At 42.4% G+C, this 21,438-nt stretch overlaps 1 long non-coding RNA gene across 3 annotated transcripts in view; it reads right to left on the bottom strand.

The window, feature by feature from the left end:
- Positions 1-955: 955 nt before the first annotated feature.
- LOC123277556 (uncharacterized) overlaps positions 956-21,438 on the bottom strand; it is a 131,051-nt gene continuing 110,568 nt past the window's right edge. Inside the window, exons 8-9 of one of the 3 annotated variants that reach the window (XR_011494942.1) lie at positions 17,401-17,593; positions 956-3,949 (exon numbers count right to left, since the gene is read on the bottom strand). This is a non-coding gene — a long non-coding RNA (uncharacterized lncRNA). Of the gene's footprint in view, positions 3,950-17,400; positions 17,594-18,920; positions 19,058-21,438 lie in introns of those variants that run through there. The other 2 variants (XR_011494939.1, XR_011494940.1) reach the window with 2 other exon arrangements.

Here is a 21,438-nt window from a genome sequence, read left to right as displayed (position 1 = left end):
TAGCAAATTCTTTTTGTACAGAAGCCAGTTTCAATTGGTTTCTTCATTTGGAAGTGAAAGTGTACTAACCCAAGATATGTTTTCAAACATATTGGCATCACTTCTGTATTCTTTACTTTCTAGCCACACTGGCTGACTCTAATTTCCAGAGTATTTGGAAAAATTATTCTTCTGAGGCTTTGCTCAAGCAGTTTCCTCCTCCTGTGTTGGAATTACACCCATCCTGCTATATTTATTTGTAGAAAACTTCCTAACTTTATGGTCCAACTCGGACTATCTTGTTTTGGACATCCCTCCTGAACACTCAGTGGAATGTCATCTCGCCTTTCTTTGTTTTACTAAATAAATAGACCAAGAAACTTTGAAAAAGAAGAACAAAGTTGGAAGATTAAAATTATTTGAATTAAAGATTTACTATAAAGCTACAGTAATTATATCAGTCGGAGTTCTCTGGAAAAACAAAACCAATAGGGGGAGATATGTATACATTTGAGGGAATCGGCTCCCATGACGGTGAGGGCTGGTAAGTATGTCATTTATAGGGCAGGCTGGAAACTCAGGCAGGAGTTAAGGTTGCAGTCTTGAGGCAGAATTTCTTCTCCAGGAAACCCCAGTTTTTGCTCTTGAGGCCTTGCAAATGATCGGATGAGACCTATGCACATGATTGCGGGTAATCTCCCTTACTTAAAGTCAACTGATTGTAGATGTTAGCCACATCTACAAAATACCTTCACAGAAATCTACGAAATACTTCACAGCAACACCTGGATTAGGGTTTGGTTATATAACTGGGTCCTATAGCTTAGCCAAATTGGCACATAAAACTAACCATCACAGTAATCAAGGCAATGTGGTATTGGCATAAAGGCAAATAAATGAATTGATGGAATTGAATAGTCTGGAAATACATACACACATAGAGACAACTGATTTTAGCAAAGATGCAATGGCAGTTAGGGATGAAAAATAGTTTTTTATTCAGTAGATCAATTGGATACCCATATGCAAAAAATGAACTTTGATCCATACCTCTCGCCATACACAAAAATTAACTCAAAATGGATCACAGACCTAAATGTAAATCCTAAAACTAAAATTTCTAGAAGAAATAATAGGAGAAAACCTTTGTTACTTCAGTTTTGGTAAAGATTTCTTAGATACAATACCAAAAGAACAATCCATAAAAGAACAAATTGGTAAACTGGACTTATTCAAAATTTTAAAAAGATGCCTTGAGGAGAATGAAAAGATAAGCTACAGACTGTAAGTAATTGCAAAGCATATATCTGATAAATGACTTGGATCCAGTATTTAGAAAGAACTCTTAAAACTCAACAATAAGAAAACACCCAACATAATTAAAAATGGGCAAAAGATGTTAACAGATATTTTGCCAAAGAAGTTATACAGATGGCAAGTAAGCACAGGAAAAGATGCTCAACATTGTCAGTCATTAAGGAAATGCAAATTAAAACAACAATGAGATGTTACTACACACCAATTAGGTTCCCTGAAATAAAAAAACTGATCCTAGCTCGTTTTGGCCAGGATGGAGAAGAACTTGAACACTCCTGCGCTGCTGGGGGGATGTAAAGTGGTCCAACCTCTTCGGAAAACAGTTTGGGAGTTTCATCAAATGTGAAACATACACATAGTATTTGATGAAAACATTCTACTTCTACACATTGACCCAGGAGAAATAAAGACATTTGTCTTTATAAAGAGCTGTATATGAATGCTCATAGGAGCTTTATTGCTAATAGCTCAAAACTAAAATCTCCCAAATATTCATCAACACGTGAATAGATAAACATACTGTGGTATATCCATAGAGCGGAATACTACTCAGCAAAAATAAAAAAGTGGATTGAATTATTGATATATGCTACATGAATGTATCTTATGCCGAATGAAAGAAGCAAAATAAAAAAGGCTACATACTCTATGACTCCATTTATATAAAATTCTAAGAAATGCAAATTAATGTATTGTGACAGAAAGCAGACGAGTGTTTCCCTGGGGAAGGTAGGAAGGAGAGAGAAGAAGGTTACAAAGAAGCCCAAGGAAACTTGCGGGTGATGAATATGTTCATTATCTTAATTATGGTGCTGATTTCGTGGGTATATACATATGTCAAAATTTATCAAGTTGTACACTTTAAATCCATGCAGTTTTATGTATGTCAGTTACACCTCAATAAAGATGTTAAATAAAAGTCAGTGCAGGCTAACAGAGAATTTCAAACAAAGTAACTAAAGAACCCCAGGAGCTAAAGTTGCATATTTTTCAGCTTCAGCTTGCGAGTTCTTAAGTAAAATTTCTAATCTAGAGTTCTGACTGTGCCACTTATAACTTTTCTGAGTCCCATATTTATCATTTGTAAAATGGGAGTAATAATTTTTTTTACTCTGCTACCTACCTCAAGGGGGTTCTTGTGAGGATCAAAAGCAATAATGCATATGCAAGTGCTCTGCAAACTACAGCGCATTACACAAATGTTAGCTATTGGTTTAGTTGTTACATACCATCTGCATATTATTCTTGCCCAATACATACATGCTTCCTGCCAGCTCAACCTCTAATAACCCGTATATAAAGTGTAATTAATTGTACAAGTTACTTTAAAAGCACTGAAACTCAGCATTCGGGGTATGACACATCCTAAATACATAACAGATTTTGAAAAAATCAGTTTCAGACCAAACTAGAGTAGGGGAAACAGACAGATGCCTTCACACATATGCCAAGCAAGTGAGACCCACCCAAACAGGATGGAGTCCAGGGCAAGGGAACACAGCCAGTATGCAGGCTTTTGTGTTTCCCGCTAGAGGCTGTTAAAGGGAGCAGTGACCTCGTAACGTGGCTGGCTCTGACGTGCTGAGAGGCTCTCCGCATTGCGAGTCAAAGTTACTTGGAAATTAACTGCTTTATTCTTGGCCTGATGCACTAGCCAGCCAGAATAATGGGGCCGCAGATCATAGTCATTTAGCTAAAGTTCAAGATGACAAAAATGGAAATAAGTAGATATTCTCAGTGTCACCCTCCTCCTACTCTCCCCCTTTGCATTGTCCTTTATCTGATCTTAAATCACAGCTGGCACTTTCCCCATAATTTGGATTCATCTGCAATTATTGGAATTTTCCCCCCCGATCCTCTCCAGGGACCTTGAACATGTAGGACCCACTGTTTGAGCCTGGCTTTCCACAGCTGACCTAAGGAGGGGGAACCCTGTGGGCTTGGACTCCTCCTGGGCAGGGCTGCACAGGACGCTGCACAAAAGCAGGGTTAGCATTCCCTGGGTGAGCTGTGCCTGAAAGGGGCATCTGGGAAACAAAGCAGGAAGATTGAGACATGACTCAGATGGGAGGAAGGACAGTATGGTGGACGTATGTGTGTGTGGAGAGGAGACAAGAGCACAATTAGAGAAAAAAATGGGAAGAAGAGAACAAAGTGGCCTCCGAGGCTGGATGGTAGCAACAAGTCGAGGAGCAGGTATGAGAGGTATCTTACCAACAAACATCTTGGAGAAGGCCGGGCCCTTTTCTGTGGACTCCATGCACCTCGCTGGCTGGGGCTGGCTTCCTAAGAGACTGAGTGCACTGGTCACCAAGGACCCCAGAGGCCCTGCAGGAGAGGCCTCTTGGGCTGGAGATCCCCTTATCCAGCACTTAGCCTGGGAGGAGTGGGTGCGCAGCTTGTGGAAATTCATGAGTATCTCTACAAGTTCTAGGTGGAGACATCAGTGCGGCAACTCGTACATCTTGAAGGAGTAGAGCTTGGCCCAAGGGATCCCCTCTGGGATTTGGAAATATGTTTCTTCATCTCCCCAAATATTAATCCTGGGTCGGCTGAGCAACACTGAGAGCGTGGCGTGGCTGAAGGGGTTCCTGGGACGACCTGGCTTTTCCATAGCGGAGAGTGATGAGTCGAGGAGCCCTGTGAAGGCCCACTGCAAAACAAAGCAAAACAAAGTAAAACTCCTCTGTAGGGGTTTCAGAGTTCATCATTAAAGATTTATTCGTTAGCATTATTTGCCATCTTTCTAAAATCTTCTTCTGGGATATTTCTAAGAGGAATGAGCCACTGAGTCCCAGGCGCCTCGGTTTATACTCACTGTGGTTAGAGGGACCCACTGTAAGTCTGAATCACCAGAGCCGTGTGTGCTGGAGGAGGGGGAACTCTGAGGGGGACAAAGGACATAGAACGTGGAGGGACGGGGAAGTAGGCAAAGAGTCAAAGACCAATCCCACTTATGTCACCTTTTTGCTCAGTGTCAAGAGTCTAGCGTCCACCTTCATGAATTGGAAGTTATTATCATTCAGTAAATGTGATATCATTAAACTTCAGATAAAGGAGCACAGAGAAGGACACGCATGGCCAGGTGGGAGACGCATTTTGTGATCAGTGTTAAAGGGCCAGATTCCAGGCTTTGGCAATGAGGTATGCTCCCCTGGCTTAGGCATCACTTACAGGGCTCAGAAAGGACAAGCCCACGCTTAGCCAAGCCAGGCACACCTCCACTGTCAACAAACACCACTTCCCCTGTTTCCATGGCGCCTCTAGCAAAGCCAGCCTGTCTGTGCCGGGGGTGTTGGCTCTGCCACATGTCTGCACTGTTAGGGGACTGGCTACGAATCATGGCCCTGAAGGATGGCAATTTGAAATCTAACAAGCATGAAACCCTTCCAGATTCTGGAGATTCCTTTCTGTCTCATGCTGTGAGGAGGCCTTCTTGTGAGCCAAAGCTGCTCCCACGAACTCCATGCTGAATAAGTGAAAGCGTGCTTCTCCAACTGGGGTACGCGTACCTGTAGGGGTTTGTAAGAAACGATGGCAAAGTGGTACAGGGGACCACAGAATAATCATCTGCAGCCTCCTATTGGGGCAATTTTACTCAATAGGAAATAGTTTAAAACAGTTTTCTATATGGAATATAATCAAGTGTATATGAGATTTTGAAAAAGTAATTTCAAGCTTTCTTCCTGCTGCTTCAGGTGGTGCCTCCCAGAATCCCAGGATTCACCCCCTCACAGAGGGCCAGCCTAACCCTCAAAGCCCACCATGGTTTTAAGGTACTTCTCAGAAATCCTATGGGTCCATATGAGCTATCTCTGAAACTAATTCTATTAGTAGAATACAATTTTTTAACTTTAAGGCTTTGAATCCTGGTAACATATGAAGATAGTAACCTCCATCCCAAGATACCTTTGGTCAATTATCAGCCATATCTACTTCAGCGTGAACAGAATCCATCAGGCTCTTACACCAAAGCCAAGATGAGATGAAAGGGAGAGTCTAACACTACGTGAGAGGCTCAGCATCAGAAAGGCTGGTGGTGTTGGAATATACTTCCTTAATTTCATGACTTTGCTGAAGACCAGTGTTAGAGTCATATGACGCACTACCTCTGCCTGCATACACTCAACCCAGTATTCGCTCACAGCTTTAGCCAGAGACACGCCCTGAAAGGGTTTGAGCCTAACTTCATTACATGTGGCCTGAAGGAATTATTCCAACAGAGTCCCGTGAGCTAGGAAGAGAGGTTCTTATTTAGCAGAGTGACCACAAATATTGTCACTGATTTGTCATGAAACATTTTGGCCTTCCTAGGGGTGGGCCCAGGTTTTGTGCAGCATGAAGCTCATACAGTTTGGGGGGGGTTCAATTTAAGAAAAAGAATGCAAAAGTAGCTTACCTTTGCAAATTTACAAAACCATATGAAGAACTCATCTCTAGGCTCGCCCAAGGACTTGGAAGGGGTCGGTACAATTGAGGGACTGAAGCTTAAGCCTTGTTAGCTTGACTGTAATCTGTCTCTGCTCTTCTGCTTGAACATATTTATATATTTGCTGGGTGGGGGTGTGTGTGCAGGGATTGCTAGTGATGTATTATTTTCTCTCCCAGATGTAACAATCTGTATTTTTCCAAGCTGCATCTCATTTCAAAGCTTCCTGCCCAAATTTTCCAGTCTGTTTGGGTCCATATCTATTTCTTCTTTCTGGCTAGGAGCGAGAGCAGCTCCTCGGGAGATGGTCAGGGGCATTCAAACAATGGGCTTGGCCCAGGAGCATGGAATTTCCTGTAAGACAGCAGGCATCTCTGGTGGGTTGCTGGGATAGACTGATCAACGATTTTTAATGCTGATGATGGAGTTGTACCAGTCCATGCCAACAGCTTTTCAGAGGCAGCTCATATGGAAACCATTAGCCCCAGTCCCACCCATTAGCTAACTTGAAGGCAGCCAAGCCTGGGGACCAGAGCTGCCATGGCCAAGAATAAAAGTACCACATGCCCCAAACCAGCCAAGAGTAGGATGGGAGTTTCACACCCAAAAAGACTCTCCATTCTCCCATCTAGTTACCAAAAAAATGGGTATAATAAAAATTGGCTGGATTTGTTAGTACTCGCATGCCACATTACACTGTAGTCAAGATGAAACTTAACACAAATCAATTTATCTTGCTTTCTGGCTTATAATCCTTCGCAGATCTTCCTTATGATAATTTCCAAATTCTAAATACTAACTTCTCTCTTCTCACCTTACTCCTCCTCACACTCCAAGATCAGGTTGCACTAAAATTATGTCTGCTTTTTTAGATGTGCCCTGCACTCTTTCGTGTTTTCCTTCACACATGTCTTTGCCTTTCTCTGGAACACTCATATCTCTTCACTTAGTTAATTCCTACTCATCCTAAGCTCTCAGTTTAGGGACATACTCCATTCTCCCACAGTACCTTGCACACTCATCACATTTTACAGTTATCTCCTATTTAATGCCTATCTTCTCCACTGAACTAGAAGCTTTGTGTTTCGGTTACCTACTCCAGTGTAAGAAACCACCCAAAACTTAGTGGCTTAGAACAATGTTTTTGTTAACTCTTATGATTCTGCAGGATGATTGACCTCAGCAGGGTGATTATTCTGCTCTACATGGTGTCAGGGGGCTGGACGAGGCTGGCATGTCTAACCTAGCTTAACTATGTAGCTATAGTTGGTGGAAGCTCAGCTACAGCTGTTGACTGGGATGCCTACATGTGGCCTCTCCACATGACTTGGACTTCTCACAGCATAGCTGCTGGATTCTAAGAGGAAGAAGGCAGAAATGGCAAGTCTTCTCAAAGCCTGAGCTCAAAAGCCCCAGGATATCACTTCTGCTTCATTCTATTGTCTATAAATTCAAGGGGAGGAGAAATAAACGCTCGCCGATAAAGGAGTGGTATGCACATATAAGAAGGTAAAAAAAAAAAAATGGTGGCAGCCATCTTTGGAAATTATCTAGCACACTCTGAGAGCAGCAACTAGGTCTGTCTTGTTGCCCAGCACCTGGCCCAGTGCCTAACTACTAAGAGTCAGCACTTTGTCCATTTGGTCAAAGTCTCTCTGCTAATGCTTTGCTAATGCCTAGGTTTGGTCTTTGTGTTTGACGTATGCCCTACTCTCCAAACCATGTGGGTTGACTTTAAGCTTTGCCAAAAGTAAAAGTAACAACCTCAATGATCTATTACTTGACTAAGAGATTTATTACTCATAACCCAAAGGTCACTTGATGCAACAGGAACACTACATGCATTAATGAAAGGAAGGTTCTGGTTGCTGTTCAGCAGATTATTAGAGCCTCCAGGAACAACTTCCCTTCCACCACCACCCTCATTTCTGTTGCTATTACATCTGACCACTAGAGTATAGTTAAGAACAGGGAATCAGAAATTGAGGTTCTGTAGCCAGGTGACATACTTCTGGAACCCAGCCACTCCAGGTTGCTTTGGTCCAATGTTATGGTTTCTACAGAACTTGGTGAGTGTGATTAGAAATGTTTCCTAATCACTCTCTCATTGGTTAGAAGGACATAGGATGCCACTGCCCCTCCAATCACTAGGAAGGAAGGAGGGAGTGGTGAAGGCAGTTATAGTTGGAACTATAGGCAGCACATTAAGTATGGGGTTTGCTGCCACCATCACAACCCTAGTTGGTGCCACAGCTGGCACAGGAAGAACAAGGAATTGAGATCACATGTATCATCCTAGGAACAGAGTGTCTGGTGGAACAAGACTTCACTCTTCCTCATATCTTCTGCCGCAATACTGACTCAGGCTTACATTGTTCGTACTCTCTCTCTCACTCAATCTCAAGATATAGAAGCGAGGTGATGATACTCCTCAGTGCATGATGCCCTCCTTAGGTCATGGCTGACTCTAAAATGTTGGGTTCAAAGTTATTTCCTTCTTTCCACATTTTGAAGATGTTAATTATCCCTTTTACTTCTTATTTTCAGTGTTGAGAAGTCTGATAGATTCTTGTTCTTCTGCAGTCTTCCTTTCTCCCTAGAAGCTGTTTTTCATATGCTTAATTTTCATTATAATATGTTTAAAGAGAGCTTTTTTTCCTTATCAATCCTGTTTCGTATTCAAGGCTAAGAATCAAGGCATTTACCAACTTACGAAGGCCAGTGGTACAGAGGGCAGATGGACATGATTATCCTATGTATTAGAAATTGCAAATGCCAAACTTTTCAGAATGTATGGATACATACATATGGTAAGCATTTAAAATAGGAATTATAGACTACTACAGGTACTTAATAAACCTTTGTGAGTGAGCAAATTAATGAATGATTGAGCAGCACATTCCTAGAACATAGTAAATTCAAGGTAGCTATTATTAACAGAAGTGCCACCTAAGATAAGACGCAAAAGACTTGCTCCCTGCCTTGAGGAGCTCTTCTTATTCTAGTTGAAACAGGTAGATAAACCTGCAGTACTTATCACGTCACGATGTATATTTGGAGTACTAGAGCATCACAGAAGGGGGAGTTACTAACTCTCAGAGGAACCTCCCCAGAGGAAATAGAGTTGAGTTTTGAGGATAGGATTGGAAGCAAGTGGGGAAAGGGCATTCCAGCCAAAGAGAAAAGCTTAGGCCAAGGCCCAAATGGGGCACACCATCATCAGTTTGTTGTAGTTAGATTGGAGAGAGAGGAAGAAAGAGGAAGAGGAGTGAGAGATTATCTTCAGAGGGGAAGTGAGAGTGCCTTGGTTCACATAATCCCCACACAGTGCTCTGAGTAGGTTTATAGGTGAGGAAACTAGGCTGAGCACAGTTAAGAGAGTTGCCAAGGTCACCTGGATGTGAGCGGCAGAGCCAGGAGTTTAAGCCCAGGCTGTCTGTTTGCAAGTCATGTCTTCAGCATCAGCTAAGAGCATCAGGAGCAAGGGCTGCAGCACATCCCATGCTCAGGGGTTCCCTTAGCCCCATCTCCAAAAGGTCAGTAGGGAGACAACTCCACCAAGCAGAGGGCTCTTGTGATTGTTCTTAGGGACAACCACAAAGCAGGGGCATTTGCCTTGCTCTCTACAGACAGGAACAAGACTTGCAAGGACCAAGGGGTCAGGAGCAGCTTAGAGAGAAAGGTATAAGACCCAGCCCTGAGACTCACAAAGACAAGAAAGGGGCCCTTGGGAAAAGGACCATGAGGCCCACTCCCACTCAGGGCTAGAGGAAGACTTTTAGAAGCCCTAAGCACTGAAATAGAAGGATCCTTTCCTCTAGTAATGGAAAATAAGAAGAATTGTGAAAGCATAAAGTAATTATAAGGAAGTCCAACAGACTTCTCATTCTTTTTTTTCCTTCTGGATGACAACTTTCATTCTTTTTTTAATATCCTAAGGATAAATTTGGGGAATCTGACCCCACCGAGTGGTGTCAAGAACTACTTCCCCATTTTGCAGACATGATGAGGTCAGTCACGGAGGAGATGAGCCCGGGGATTTGCCTGAGCCCCAACTTGGCCTGGGAAGTGAGCAGACCTAACTCATGAAATTCTTGGTTTTTCCATTAAAAGCACTTTCCTGTAGCAAGTTCTGAATGCAGCCTGAAATCAAGATGTACTAAGAAACATGTTCCTTCAGGGCATAAGTGCAGCTTGTACAGCTTAAACCATTTGTCTTATAAGCAGGAGAAAATCTGTGGTTAAATATTTTCTCTGGAGAGAGGCTAATTGGAGTTTGTACTGTGGTGCTTCCAGTACCACTAGCAAATCCAGCGCCATCATCCAGAGCTCGCCCAACTCGGTTGAAGGAAAACCCAGGGCTTGCAATCAGCTGAGGCTGCAGACGTTGTTTTAGGGAAAACAAGGGCTCTCAGCTGAAAACAACCGGTTTCAAAGCAGAACTTACCCCTTTTCATACCTGCTTGAGGCTCCAAAATTTGATATGAGCAAGGCGTATGAATCCAGAATGCAGAATCGGGGCTGTTTGGGCAGAAAAGCAAGCTTGAACAGAGGCTCCATAATGCAAAGCAGTATAGAACAAGAAAAGATATTTACACTCCAATTTCTTTACGTGTATAATTTCCTAACGGGTTTGAAGGGAGCTGGAGAGTGCTGATCTTTCCAGTGAAGTGAACCTGGTTACAGCCAGGTTAAAGAAGCATGGTTGCCTGACCTCTAGGAAGTTTAAGATCAGGTCTAATGAAATGCAACACGCCTCTGATATCAGAGCTGTCTCTGACCACACATCAAAGGGAAGGAAGTAAGTGCTTTGATCCTCTCAGTCCTTGCTCTCTGCAGAAAGTTTTAACAAAGGGAAGTGGGAGCTAGGGGTGAGGATGGGGCTCAGGGACATTGGTTTTTCTTTCTGCTGTTAATGTTCTTCCAGTTACAGAGAACAGGGCAGGCAGGGTGTAGGGAATGTAGAAGTCAAGCTTTGAGTGATTCTCCTAGTGTGATTTCCAGGTCTCAATTTCTCTTCCCCAAATCCCTCCTCTGCCTGTACTGTGAGTCCTGAATTCTAATAGTAGAGTTTCATTTATTTAGCTGGAGTCCTCTTTTTTTTTTTTTTTTGGTGAGGAAGATTGGCCCTGAGTTAACATCTGTTGCCAATCTTTCTCTACTTTATACGTGGGATGCATCACCAACATGGCCTAATGAGCAGTGTGTTGGTCTGTGACTGGGATTCGAACCCGCGAACCCCGGGCTGCCAAAGCAAAGTGCCTGAACCTAACTGCTACATCACTGGGCCAGCCCCATTTAGCTGGAGTCTTAACTCTTATTAGAATATAAACCTCTCCCAGGAAAGGCAACAACGTAAACCAGATTCTCCTACTAAAAAAGTGCATCCTACTAAAAAGTGAGAATGCATCACAGATCTTGTAACTAGCCTAGTTAAAACTGTTTTGGCTCCTGGTGACCAGAGGGTGAAGTCTGAATGCCTTATTGTGGGGCAATGTTCCCTCCATGGCCTGGCCGCTGGTCTTTGTGCCTGCCCCTTCCTGCCTACACGTTAACCTTCAGTGGTCCCAAACTGCCTTGTGGCTTTTCACCCACATCTGCGTGATTCACCTCTGCCTTAGGACATGCTGTTCTCTGGGATGGAATGCCAGCCCAAGGTCAGGGATGACATCACACTCATTGTTATCCTGGTGGCTGACAAAGAGTAGGCCATGAAATGGTTATCATATAAATGAGTGAATAGAAAAATTTACATCATTGTTTATCTGCTTTCTTTCTGTTCTGCAGGTTTTCAAGGAAGGGAGGAGTGTGAGGAAACGAGAAGAGAGGGTCTAGGTGCTCCCCAGTGGGGACTGGGCAGCCAGAAGAGGCAAGGCATCATGTTGTTCCTCACACTGACTGATGCTGGCCTAACTCAGGGTGGCACTGACTGTGAGGTGGCAGGGAGGTGACTCATCTTGGCTGGGGGTGGAAGGTTGCTACCCCAACTGCAGTAGGATCAAAGGCAGAAAGCTAGTTGCCATGAACTTTTTAGAGTCCAAGATGCTGTGTATGTTTCTCCTCAGTAATTAAAAAGAGTCTAAATAAAATGTGAGGAAGTAATTTGCTAAAAACCTGGTGAAACATGAGGAGGTGGAAGGTTAAATTCTGGTTGAAGGTGAGGGACACAGGGATGAGTCCAGATACACGGTGCAGAGAGAATAGTGTCCAAGTCATCCAGCCTTCCCCTTCCCTCCCCTGGGGGTTTCCAGGATCCACTGAAGGAAAGAGACGCTGCCTCAGGGCCCCTCCTTCCCACCAGTTTGTGAGGGACAAGGTGTAGAAGCCAAAGCTACTCCAGGACCTAGACTTTGAACATCTGCCACAGTGGGATATAAGCATGGTGACTGGACAGGGTGGAAAAACTGTCCAGGGACCTGGGGGCAGGGCGGAAGTTTCCTCCTCTTCTATTCCTGTAGCGTGTGCTGTCTTCACCGCTCTTTTCACCTCCTCAACCTGTGCTCCCTATCCACAAACTGAGAGTGGCAGCCACCTGTCACCCTGAATGAAACACTTGAGAAGGAGGTGGCTCTGTGTAGTGGGCAGAGAGCAAGCCGTTCGTGCTCAGGTGAACTTGGCTTTGCTCCTTTCATATGCTTTGTAACTGTGGGCATGACCTACACAATCTGAACATGAGTTTCTTATCTGGAAAATGGAAGTAGCAATAACATTTACCTCTTGGATCACTGTGAAAAGTAATTAAATGAAGGTGTATAAAGCACACAGAATGGTACCCCAGCCCAGGTAAGTGCTTCCCATATTGTACAGGAGGGAGCTGGCCCTTCTTCCAAGGCATTGAGGAGCTCTGTATGGACACCTCAGATTTTGGCTCCTCTCTATTACCCTTAGTAATGAAGACTGAATGCATGTTTTCACCATGAAAAAGTACAGAGAAATATTTCAAAAGCACCAAAAGCCTATCTCTGGAAAAATAAAGGCATTCCATGTATCTGTCTATCTCTGTGCTTTTCTTAGTTCAACACTGCAGCATCCATCAAAAAGAGGATCAGAGGGGCTGGCCCCGTGGCCCAGTGGTTAAGTTTGTGCACTCTGCTTCGGCGGCCCAGGGTTTTGCTGGTTTGGATCCTGGGCATGGACATGGTGCCGCTCATCAGGCCATGCTGAGGCGGTGTCCCACATAGCACAACCAGAGGCATTTACAACTAGAATATACAACTATATACTGCGGGGCTTTGGGAAGAAAAATAAAGAAGATTGGCAACCGTTGTTAGCTCAGGTGCCAATATTTGACCAAAAAAAAAAAAAAAGAGCATCAGAATTATGATTTTATCCTATTGAAGCCCTAATCATGCTCGCTGAAATTTATATATCCATGAATCCCTCAGAGGTAAAATTCTTCCTTCTTAGACAAAGATGTGCAATACCATTTAAAATGCATATGTGTCTACCCTTTAGAGTCAAATCTCTGGGGAAGGAAATAATTCACCAGCAGAAAGAAGGACAGAGAAGGATTCTTAGGAAATAGGGCTCAAAGCTAGATTTGAGCACTAATGCTTTATTGGATGGTACAGTCCCAGATCCTAGGGCAGCAAGAGTGAGAGAAAAGGGAGTGAGGCAGGAAAAGTTGGCAAGCAAATTCAAGGTGTTGTATTATCCAAGCCACTCTTTCATGAAGAGTCGTAGCTGGTTGTCCATGGCTGAACAATAAACCATGCCTCAGAACAGACCATCAAACACAGAAATAGGGAGGGAATTTATCTGCTGGCCTCCCTCCCATCCTCTGTCTCTGGTTGGTTAAAGTTCTCCCCATGGAAGTAATTCCCCAGCACTTCTGGGTTATGTGACCTGGTCCTTTGGGGAGCCGCTGGGGAAGCCAGATTCCATGTCTTGTGGTGTGGTGCTTCATCCCAATCTGGAATTGGTGGGAGGAGCTAGAGATCTGGCTAGTGCAGAGCTGGCAACCCTGAGAGCACAGCAAGCGGGTAAGAACCTAGGAAGCAGGTGAGGCTGAGAGAATCTGCAGAGACTCATAAGATGGGCCTGATACAACAAGTTAATTTCTTAAGATGGAAATTGTCCATTCTAAGCAATCACTCATTAACACTGAGTATATCTCTCTTGCTTCTGGAGATTTTGACATTGAAAAAGCCTCTTCATCATTGATAAATGACCAACCTTGGGCAGATTCTCACCTACCATCGTCTTAACATTTTATTTGGAGGAACATATAAAATAATATTTGGAATCAAATCCTTAATTGGAAACTTGGCATTAAAATCCTCAGTGGTTTCCTTTTAAACTTTAAGGTTTCAAGTATTATCTTATATATTTTTAGTTTCACATTTGTTGTTGCTGTACTTCTAAATGGGAGGGCCTCTGTGTGGTTGGTTTTAGCAGTAGAAGCTTTAATAGAAGACTGAGTTCTGATCCTTTTTGGTGTCACGTGGTCACCATGCCTTTCCCCATGGACTAGAAGTGTGGTTCTTAATTTTTTGGGATTTAAGGTACACTGGGAGTTCTGGCAGCACACCTGAAAGGATTAAAAGCCTTCAAGTCACACTAATTAGACCATAATCACCTTTTCAGCACAACAGTGTCTCACAGTACCTGTGACAGGGTCCTACAGGGCTCTAAGCACCCAAACCCCCCTTAGTTCTGGGTGTCTGTTGATGGAGATAATTACTGCCCTGATCTTGACTTCTCCTACCTACTCCCAACATTCTTGTGTGTTCTGGTAAAGGTCACACTCTTAACTTCTGGTCCCAGGGATCTCTTCTTATCAGATCACATGACCTGCTCAGTTCCATATTCTGTCAGACAGCATTGCCATAAAGGCAATTCACCTATAGCAGAGATAGAATTCACACATCAGTGAACATTTAGCAGCACATCTCCAAAGGGTATGCACTTCCCTGTTGAGCTGTGACACACGGTTGAAAAATACCAGACTAAATGTTGGACCAAATCCTTTCTAGATCTCGCATCTATTTTTACAATCACTACAGCGGAGAGAGAGAACGACAAAGCAAGTTAATGAAGAGCAGCCCGAAAATCCAGAGGTCTCCTACTCAAGGTTTAATCTTGTGGAAACCCTGTTCCTGTTTAAGAAGCACGTGTTTCAGTGACCATTTGGGTTTCAGCTCCTACATTTCCCTGTCTGAGAAGAAGACCATTAGACATCACCCATTCCTGATATGCCCAGTTACCCTTTCCATAAAAAAGGTAGGATAACTAGAAGACTGTTATTTAGTTTGGATCCTGCTTCCCCTACTCCCTGTTCTACCAACCAGCTGTGTGACTTTGAGTAAGTCATTTAAATTCCTTCCCCTCCAGGGCCTCAGTCACACAATGAGAAGATAGTAACTGCTCCAGCTTCCTCTCTGGTACTTTCTGAAGCTATGATTCATCACTGTCTGGTCTTGGATTTGCCCTTATCATCTTACACTTGGCTAATTCTCCTTCCTACCCCCAGGCTCTCCCTGTGCCAACTGTGTCCCTGGTCCAATCTCCTATATCTGCTGCCACAATATCTTCCTAAACATAGATTTAGTCATGTCTTACTGCAAAAACTTTATGATAACGCAAAACTTTATGATAACGCTCCTTCAATGGCTTCTCATTGATGATAACACAAAGATTAAACAGCTTAGTTTGGTCTTCAAGGTCCCCTAATCTTGCCTCTGCCCAGCTTCATTTCTCATCACTTTACCCTCACTCCCCCTGCAGCCCCAGGTGCCTCATCACTCTTTCAGTTTCTCTACCTCAGGACCTTTGTACATACTGTTCCCTCTGTTGGCAGCGCTCTCCTCCACTCCACCTCACCTACTTCCTCTTTACCTAGCCATTAACTTCTTTTCCTTTAGATATCAGTGAAATGTTCCTTCCTCCAGGGAAACCTTCCCTGACCATCCCTTCCGCAACCTGATCAGGCCCCCTGTTACATTACATCCTGCACTTGCTGCCACTTATATTTATATGATTTTATTGATTAATGTCTGTTTTATCCCCACAATAATGCATGTTGCTTAAGGACAAGGACTATATCTGTTTTGCTCACTATTTTCTTCCCAGGGCTTAGTACAGTGCCAACTGTTCAGTAGATACTTGTTGGTAGAATAAAGCAAATATGGATGGGTGAGAGACGGATGACAAGGAGGAATATATGACCTGTCCCAACCTGGCCCAGTCCACCTTTCCCAGCTTCATTTCCTACACTCTCTGCCTTTGCCTTCCATGGTGGCTCCATGTCTCTTGTGTTCTGGTCATCTGAAACTATTCATCATTATAAGATGATGCTGTGTTTACTCCCTTTATTGTTGTTTATCTAAGATCAAAATCCCTTGCTATATTACATGGATTGGTTACGAGAAAGATGATGTTATTGTCACAGTGAAAATACTGTAGTCTGTTTCAGGGAACAAGCAATAACGAAGAGGTTTCAGCTTGGAAAACCCAAGATGCTCAGGAAACATGGTCGCTCTTTTCAAATACTTGAAGGACTATCATGAAGATGATTAGGCTCACTCCCTGCAACTTAAGAGGCCAGAATCAGACACAAAAAGTGGAAGCTATAGGGGAGCAAATTTTGGCTCAATATAAAGAAAGAATTTTTTTATGATGAATATATGTGGCAGAAGGAAACGGGCTCCTCAAGTGTTCGTGAGCTCCCTATCACTAGAGGCATATAAGCCAAGGTTAGGAGGCCACTTTGAGATGGTTGGATTTGACAACCTCCAAGGCTGTTCTCACCCTCACACCTTCCTCCTGTGGAGTAATGTTCCTATTAAACCAGAGTCTGCAAGGGACTGCCAAGAACTCTATGGGGGATAATGGAGACCATCAGTAACTTAAATACTTAGCCTTTTACTTTTAAATTTGGCAAAGGGCTTAAGTGGAATGGAGAAGTGATCTCTCAATTCATTTCAAGTGATCTCTCTGCAGGCAGAGACCAATACAGACATATTACCTTCCACAATGCCCCCTCCCTTCCTTTTTTTCCTTTTAGCCTCTCTAGGAACCCAGTTCTCATGCAATGTATGCATAGGCTTCCAGAGACCTCAGCACTCTTCCTTCTGCTAATGTCTTGGCTCCATCTAGTGGTGCAACTTGTTTTGCACACAATGGGTGCATTGTTGGGGCTGGAGTGAAAGGCTGGCGGGGAGGCTCCTGTCACTTTATCAGGTTTCCCTGTTCCTGGACTTGATGCCTCTCTCCAGTCTTGCTCTGTTGACTGGGAGCTTGTTGACTTGAGTTGGTGATGGTACCATTCCACTTTGCACCTTCAGGAGGTCTGGCTCCTGGTGCCTATATTAACCCACATGGTATTAGCAAGGAAGGGACTTACTGCCTCTCAAACTGTGCATCATGGAGCTCACGGGGTTCCAAAGAGGTGTTTCAGGAGTCATTACAGGGAGTGAAGTAAGACAGGCTGGGTGTCAGGCATCCATCTCCCTCTATCTACCCTCTTATCCTCACCTTCCTATAAACTCTACAATATTGCTTCCATACTGCTTTATTGTATATTTTGTGTAAAGGTTACAAAAGAAAAGTTTATGTTACTAAAAATAGCATGAAATCTTTTCCATTTCCCCTCATTTTAGAGCAAATTAAGACTGGAGAGTTCATTGACTTGCCCAAATTTACAGAGCTGGCTCTGTTGGAACCATAACTCATACCTCCTGATGGCCACACTGGCGCTCTGTCATCCCAAAGGCCTAGTCTTCATCTGTGGGAACCTCGGCGTTCAGGTCAGGGTTTCCAGCCCCATCCCCTCTTTACACGTTGAGGAGTGTGATTCCAACAATCACACTGCGTACTGATGCCTCGCTCTTGTAAAGGAGTTGGTTTTATAAACAGGACTACTGAATCCTGGAGAAAGCAAACGATTTGTTAAAAATACATAACTCATCCAACAGTGACCAACAAATGGAAACACAAGCTGCTTTCTTCTCTCTCACCCTCCATGCTAAGTTTAGGGCTCTGTGCTTAAAACATTAATAACTCTGTGAAGAGTGAACCTTGAAGAGAAGTAAACATTTGGCCATTGTCTGATTGATGTCTGCAGCAGAATGCTCAGAGGTGAGAGTCTTTTTAGAATTCTGATTCAAGTGAAATGAAAGCACAGACAGCTATTACTCTAATGGTCTTAATTAAATAATTATGTTATTTATTAGATTTCTTGTCTTTCCACTAGAATGTAAGTGCCTTGAAGGCAGTGACTATGTCTGTCTGTCTTATTGTGTTCCAACATCTAGCTCATTGCTGGCACAAAGCACTCACTCCGCAAATAATTGTTATATGAATAAAAATACATTTCTCTACCAATAGCCTTGAACATTAAAAGTGCCTAATTATATCAGTTAATTACTTATAATCAATGTTACCCTCAGCAGCCAGCTAGACCAAATATAGCTTCAGTTTTAAAAGCTTAAAGATGAACTTTTGAGGATCATGATGGCAAGGATGACAAGGACAATAACATCCACATAGATGGTTTTCTGCCTTACTACAGAATAAATTGAACTAAAATGCTATCCATCTAATTTTAAAAACTTGTATCAGAGTGAATAATTCAGGAAATTTTGAGGCAGGCATATCCAGTATGCTGTGTGGGGTTTTGCTTCTCAACAATAGAGGGCATTATTGTTATTGTTAGAACATAGCCATATATGATATAAATGGATAACAGCAAAAAGGAAGTAGTTCTTCTAGGCCAGTACTCCACAATTGCTATATTGATGATTGCTAACTCAATCATGAAATGTTTTTCTATTTAATAATAAACTGTTAACAATTCTCTTTGGGTTTGAGTCCTGCTACCAAGAAGACTCCTAGTCGAAGCATATTTAGTCAAATATAACCCAGATTTCCTCAACTAGTGTCCAAATCTGCAGCTCAGCTTGTCATTAGTCACAGAAAAACAAGTCTATAGAGGGTGATAACAGTTACTAAAATGAATAATGTAGTGGAAATGCGTATGCGAGTTATTCATTTATTGGAAGTTAATAGTGAATCAGTAACTGAAAGAAGGTATGGGACACAAAGTTCCCCCTACGTGTGATAATTCTCTGATTACTTAAGAAATAAGCAGATTTCACGGTTCCCTGGGGAGATTAGGAGCACACAGTTTAAGAAGACCGCACAGAAACATCTTCTAGTAATCAACATAACTCTTTAAAAGGAGAGAGATTTATTTCTGCACCATGATCATATGAGGTTAGGAATTAGATACACCTCAGAAAGCCATTCCTAGGATTTGCAGGAGGATTTCAGAGAAGGAGATTCTCAAGTCCCATTTCCACCATTACTGGATAAATGCAGTCCCCAAGTTACCTACAACAAATTGAAAAAAATTTAGTTATATAGATTACATACAGGCCAAATATCATTGGGTCGTGGCTCAGCTTGATCCATGTAGATCTAGCCTACTTCACAATTTAAGGTCCTGATTAAAAAGTCCAGTTATGCACTTTTAACCTTTATTTTTATTAGGATTATGATGTCTTGACAACTGTATTCACTGGGATTTTTATTTGGTCTGGTGGCTGAATACCACTGAAACCTCAGAACACCTGTACTGATAAACTGTGGAGGTACTCATCCCAAATACTAGGGCAAAAATGGAATGGCCTCTTTAAGGATTGATGCCTTTTCAAAACTAGTTATACTGGAGACAGAGAAAGAGAGAAAAAGAGAAAGAGAGGGAAAGAGAGAGGGACAGAGAGAGAGAGAAATCCTCTAATGCTCACGTCAATTCTTAGAGCGATGTGTTTCAAAGAAACACATGTGCCAATTTTGTCCCCTTCTCAGCCTCTTGTCTTAGGCCCTCTCTCATGGATGCTATGGAAGCTGGAGCTACTTAAATCCTATCTTATTCTGCAGGACACAGAAAGGAAGAAACATGCGTGGCTGGGAAATATCTAACTGCCAAGTTGCTCCTACAATTGGAGATGAGCCTTCTGGCTAATTTTGAGCTGGTCATTCTACCTGATTCTTCTTTGGAAACAAGAAGACAAATCGACCCAGTTGCTCACATTGCATCTGGATCATTCTGACCAAAAGTTCCAAAGGCACAGACCTCTATTGGATATGGATTGTTGGCCTGTGCAGCTTTACCCAGTGTGAGGGCTGAACTGTGCCCCCTTGAGAGAGCTGAATGCTGGTGGTTTGGGCTGGGCAAGGGCTCTACTTCCACACTGGTGTGGAGAAGTCTTGTCTTGTGCTATAATCTGTAGAGATACCCAGCTTTATAGAAAGAAGAGAAAGAAAAAAAGAGGCATAAGGGTTAAGTGAAAAGACAAAAGAAAGAGCATGTGTATATGTGTGTATGTTTCCAAAAATCAGAGTGAGAGATTGGGAAAAGAGAGTAAAGGGTTAGATTTATCTAAGAAATTCTGCTGTGCAAATCCTAGTATAGCCTAGCAATTTGGGGTTCTCACAATATAATCAGATCTCCATTGGCTCCAAGACCAGAGAACTAACTAGCAGTGAAGTATCCATCTTTCTTAACATTATCATTAATAGTGGCCAAGTCTCAGTGTCCTTATCTGTAAAGTAGGAGTTGTATCTTCCTTGTAGGGATGTTAGGTGGATTAAACTGTCTAATGCATGTTAATTGTGAAGTACTCTATAAGTAGTCTATAAGTATTATGTGATCTAAAACATGTCTTCAAAACATATTGTTTTTATGAAGACGTAGATTATGATGGCAAATAAATTTCAACTTGAATGTTAACTTCAGTAGATTGGAAGTGGCTAGCTGCATAGAGTGCTGAGAAGTCTTTTAGTGACAAACCTTGGTACAATAGGAACAAGGTCTGTGATCAGTTATCAATGTCTATAATGGGCATAGGAGGGGGCGAATGGCAACATGTGTATTTCCTATAGATGACAAAATGTCTAACGTGAAAATTTAAACCTCTCTGGATCTGAAATTTTTATTTTCTAGTAAAATACGTCTATAATATTATGATATATATATATCATTATATATATACACATATATATAATTCAGAATTCTTTTTTTTTTAAGAGGTCCATGATCTTAAAGATCATGACTATTGCAGATATCTTTCTATAGGGCTCCTGGGATGAGTACTTCTATATGAACTCTGTATAATAAATTACTAATCCCTTCCCTTCTGTGTTGTTTTTCTGATGATACCCACCATGATTTGATCATAGTTCACATATATATTTGATGAGTCTATGTCAATGTTAAAATAATTCAAGTACCAGCCAATGTTTATGACCGAAAATGTGTTAGGCAAAGATTTACCTTCTTTGTCATATTTTAGTCCTATCAAATATTCCCAGTCAACTACCTTCCCCTCCCTGCAACCCTCACAATCACAATTTCTCTGTCTCTCTGGAGCAAGGTCCTATGAGCAAATGTCCCTGAGATTATTCCCATTGAAATGGTAAATAGTGGTTATGGCAAAAGGCGTTTTGGAAGGGGAATTCCAAGCACAGAACATAGCCCAAGAGAGGAATTTCCATACTGGCTGGTCTCCTACCACACAACAACAAAGCCGTTATGCAACTATGATAAATTAATATATTTTGGTCACTGGCAGATTTGGATAGATGAAAATTGGAGTCCAGGGGATGAGCCCTGTAATGCAGAGGTGAGACAAAGGGTGTGGTTAAAAAAAAATTAGTGAGTACTGTGCCCAATTCCTACTCAACTTGTAAATCCCTACGCAAGTGTGTCT

This window comes from Equus asinus, chromosome 16 (genome assembly GCF_041296235.1).
Source record: "Equus asinus isolate D_3611 breed Donkey chromosome 16, EquAss-T2T_v2, whole genome shotgun sequence".
NCBI classification, from domain to species: Eukaryota; Metazoa; Chordata; class Mammalia; order Perissodactyla; family Equidae; genus Equus; species Equus asinus.
Note: the sequence above shows the minus strand (reverse complement) of the source record. Positions and strands in the feature narration are given on the sequence as shown.